This window comes from Schistocerca piceifrons, unplaced genomic scaffold, assembly GCF_021461385.2.
Source record: "Schistocerca piceifrons isolate TAMUIC-IGC-003096 unplaced genomic scaffold, iqSchPice1.1 HiC_scaffold_1324, whole genome shotgun sequence".
Classification (NCBI taxonomy): domain Eukaryota; kingdom Metazoa; phylum Arthropoda; class Insecta; order Orthoptera; family Acrididae; genus Schistocerca; species Schistocerca piceifrons.
The window spans coordinates 120,001-124,647 of record NW_025727152.1 but is presented as its reverse complement, the minus strand read 5'-3'; the positions used below and the strand labels follow the sequence as shown (position 1 = coordinate 124,647).

The following is a 4,647-nucleotide window of genomic DNA, read 5'->3' as shown; positions in this document are numbered from 1 at the left end:
TAGATAGATAGTGGTGCCGTGGGTGTCGACAGTAGACATAGCACACTGCCACCTACAGGGATCCGACGGAACTACGCCACCCATGCCGGCAAAACAGTATCGCCATCTATGAAAATAGGGCGACACCACATGCAATACCGCCATCTATGCGCATCTGACAACACTACGTCCGCACCACAAAACATACCGCCATCTGTAGGTCTCCCGCAACATGACCTCCTGCAACGACGCTACCGCCATCTATGAGACGCCAAGCCGACTAAGACAGCGATGGCGCCACAGTGGCCGCCTTTCGACGCCACCCACAAAGGCTGCAGCCTCTGTCGACCATAGCACCCAATCTCCAGTGGCTCTGCCGCACGAAGCCGTGGACCGGCAATGACGCCACCCGCACCCGTTCGTGCACCACCCCAACCGCCAAACTCGCACCTCCAGCGGATGAACGGCGGACGTTTCCCGCACTCGTAAAGTGCAATCCACCCCTATAACTTGCGTTTCATGAAGAGTTATTTCCAATATGCGACATTCCCGCTGTCCGTATACATGAGCCGCGACCTGTACCACTTACGAGCGAGAGACGCGATCGCGTTGCTCACTGTACGGCGTCCGATACCGAGCCATCAGCATGTCGGTCCCCATGCGCGTTGCACTCGCACTCGCAGTCGCAAAAACGTGGGGCAAATATATTACGCGGAAGAGTTATAACAGACCGAGCCCCACTGCATGGGGGGAGTCTTTGTCACTAATGTACACAGATGGAACATTTTGGACTGGAACCAGATTACCCGTACACACGGCGCTGATTAGTAATCAATGCAGAGCCATCAAACTACAGCAAATATACACAACTGTCCGTATACATGCTGAAAGAGTCTGCCCAAAATGGGAACCACACGTCAGCCAGACACTCTGATCACGCACCACTCTCTGCTTCTAACAGGCGCACATACAATATGTAAGCACCAGCATGGAACAACATCCAGTGCATCTTCTCCGCCACATTACACAATCCACACTATCACAACCAGACCAGGAGGTCCGTGCGGAAAATACAATATCCCAGCCTTTCGACATCCACCATTGCGCAGACCAGGCACCAACACCCACACATGTCCTATACAACGGTGCACCCAACATCACAATAGTACCTCCTGTCACAGCGCACAAACAATGACATGAGTCAAAGACACAGGTCTCACACAAGCATAGAATTGGAGCGCCGCCTCTAATAAGCCAAAGGTGCATCCTGACGTGACAAATCTGATCATGTCACAAGCATTCACTTACTATAATCACTATCAACGAACCTGCCGCCCCCGCCCCCCCCCCCCCCTACACCTTTCCGTACAACAACGTGTAACCTAACCTAACCTAACCTAACCTATGTTGTACCTTAACCTAACCTATGTTGTACCTTAACCTAACCTATGTTGTACCTTAACCTAACCTATGTTGTACCTTAACCTAACCTATGTTGTACCTTAACCTAACCTATGTTGTACCTTAACCTAACCTATGTTGTACCTTAACCTAACCCATGTTGTACCTTAACCTAACCCATGTTGTACCTTAACCTAACCCATGTTGTACCTTAACCTAACCCATGTTGTACCTTAACCTAACCCATGTTGTACCTTAACCTAACCCATGTTGTGCCTCAACCTAACCCATGTTGTGCCTCAACCTAACCCATGTTGTGCCTCAACCTAACCCATGTTGTGCCTCAACCTAACCCATGTTGTGCCTTAACCTAACCCATGTTGTGCCTCAACCTAACCCATGTTGTGCCTTAACCTAACCCATGTTGTGCCTTAACCTAACCCATGTTGTGCCTTAACCTAACCCATGTTGTGCCTTAACCTAACCCATGTTGTGCCTTAACCTAACCCATGTTGTGCCTTAACCTAACCCATGTTGTGCCTTAACCTAACCCATGTTGTGCCTTAACCTAACCCATGTTGTGCCTTAACCTAACCCATGTTGTCGCCTTAACGTAACCCACGTTGTCGCCTAAACCTGCTCTGTAATTGTTATACGACTCGTTCAATTACTGTAGTGTTGCCCACCCGCAACCCTCGCAATATAGTTCGCTACTCGCACTGCCCGCACCCCTGTGTATCGCTTCATGTTAAACACCTTGCAAGTCTTGCTCACTTTCCACATGCTCCTGCTGTACACTGTAATGTGGATGGCAGCAGGACGTACATGCCGCCCCTCCCCACGTCCCCACCTTGCCCCCTGCCTTCGCAAGCTGGTTGGTGAGAAGTTTGCATGTTCAATGCCCTTCGCATGCGACGTACTCAGGCTACGTTGTGGTGCGGCCTGTGTCAACTGTCCGCTGATGTCGTACGCGTGAACCACAATCTGTACTGCACATTCGTCCTTATGTACTGAATGATACATCGTGGCACATGTGTGACCGCACAACGACTGCGCCCAAAAACGGCGGACCATACAGTGCAAATATTGTGCACGCAGCTACGTGTCGTCTCCCTATGAGAGCTGGATTGCAGTGTGGTACGCCATAGAGACGTGTGGGAGGAACGGACGCCGTGGATGGCGATCAGCATGAGCTGTCTGTTGATGTATTCGGACCTAGTCGTCTCTCCTCACACACCGTGATGGCATGGTGCACCGCGTTCCATATCTGCGACATGCTACAGAGGCCGGTTGACAGTCGTTCGAGCAATGGACATCGCATACGTACGGGGGCCACCTTCCACGTATTGTCTAGGCGTGCACATTTTGTTGCGTGTATGTGGGCAGACGTAGTGTGGCGTGACACCTGACACAGGCATGCAATAATCGTTGAAGTTGCAAATGGCGATGGACGCCTGCGTTTTCTGGTGAAGTTACGCAAATGAACAAATGGTAACCTGTTGTGGTGCGGTTGTTCTCGCTAGGGGTGAATCGGTGATGGCGACGATAGGTTGAGGTACTAACCGGTTGTTCCAGCGATACCCACCATGCCGACGAAACTGAACGGCATCTGGGTGTGAAGCGATACGCGGCGGTGGCTGGGTGGGACCGTCCCCGGCCGGTGAGGGGGCGCCTCCCGGCGTGCTGGCCGCGCGGTGCGTGGGCGCACGCGCTACAGCCGGCTGGTGGGGGCGGCCAGTGGCAGGCGCGCCGGCCGACGGACGCGGCAGGCGTCGCAGCTGCGCGCCGGCGCACCCTGCGCGCGGCGCCGTGCGGCCAAAGTAGGTCCTCGCGGGCCCGGTGCGAAGCGCGGTGGACATCTTCAGTGTGCTGGTCCGATTGAGGACTGTGTGCGTTGAGGATGCGCCGCCGCCCGGCGCTCGGCGCCGCGACGCCGTCTGCTGCTCGGTCGCCCCAGCGGTTCTCGCTGGTGGTTTGTATCGCAGCTGTGCGGATGTGTTGGCGCGTGCGCTGTGCTGGGAGAGTTCGCTTCGGCACCCAAGTGGGGCTTTTGTCCTTCTGTGGCGCTGGCGTTGGAGCTGCCGGTCACCGTAGGTGGCGCGTGTTGTCTCCCGCCGGCAATGCCACGACAGCACGCTCCCGGGCCTCTGTCGGCAGCGGCAAGCTCAGTTGGGAGCACGGGTGGTCGCACCGAAAGCGTCTACTCGCCTAACTCCGGGCGATTGCGCCTCTCTCGAACCCGACCAAGTACTTGGGACGGCGCTGCGCGCCGCCGGGACCTGAGAGGGTTTCGAGGTGTATTGTGCAGGGGAGCTCAGCCTCCTCCTGTTTGCAGAATGATTGAGCGGACGCTTGCGTGTTCGCGCGGGCCCCCGGGACACACTCCCGGGCGGCCGGCTGCTCAGCTCTAGTTGACGCAGCTCCCTGGTTGATCCTGCCAGTAGTCATATGCTTGTCTCAAAGATTAAGCCATGCATGTCTCAGTACAAGCCGCATTAAGGTGAAACCGCGAATGGCTCATTAAATCAGTTATGGTTCCTTAGATCGTACCCACGTTACTTGGATAACTGTGGTAATTCTAGAGCTAATACATGCAAACAGAGTCCCGACCAGAGATGGAAGGGACGCTTTTATTAGATCAAAACCAATCGGTCGGCTCGTCCGGTCCGTTTGCCTTGGTGACTCTGAATAACTTTGGGCTGATCGCACGGTCCTCGTACCGGCGACGCATCTTTCAAATGTCTGCCTTATCAACTGTCGATGGTAGGTTCTGCGCCTACCATGGTTGTAACGGGTAACGGGGAATCAGGGTTCGATTCCGGAGAGGGAGCCTGAGAAACGGCTACCACATCCAAGGAAGGCAGCAGGCGCGCAAATTACCCACTCCCGGCACGGGGAGGTAGTGACGAAAAATAACGATACGGGACTCATCCGAGGCCCCGTAATCGGAATGAGTACACTTTAAATCCTTTAACGAGTATCTATTGGAGGGCAAGTCTGGTGCCAGCAGCCGCGGTAATTCCAGCTCCAATAGCGTATATTAAAGTTGTTGCGGTTAAAAAGCTCGTAGTTGGATTTGTGTCCCACGCTGTTGGTTCACCGCCCGTCGGTGTTTAACTGGCATGTATCGTGGGACGTCCTGCCGGTGGGGCGAGCTGAAGGCGTGCGACCGCCTCGTGCGTGCTCGTGCGTCCCGAGGCGGACCCCGTTGAAATCCTACCAGGGTGCTCTTTATTGAGTGTCTCGGTGGGCCGGCACGTTTACTTT

The 4,647-nt window shown here is 54.6% G+C and overlaps 1 non-coding gene across 1 annotated transcript in view; it reads left to right on the top strand.

Annotated features, from left to right (window-relative positions):
- Nucleotides 1–3,801: 3,801 nt before the first annotated feature.
- The window catches only part of LOC124732169, a 1,909-nt gene continuing 1,063 nt past the window's right edge, over nt 3,802–4,647 (top strand). The window contains exon 1 of the ribosomal RNA XR_007008590.1: nt 3,802–4,647. This exon is cut by the window's right edge and continues 1,063 nt beyond it. This is a non-coding gene — a ribosomal RNA (small subunit ribosomal RNA).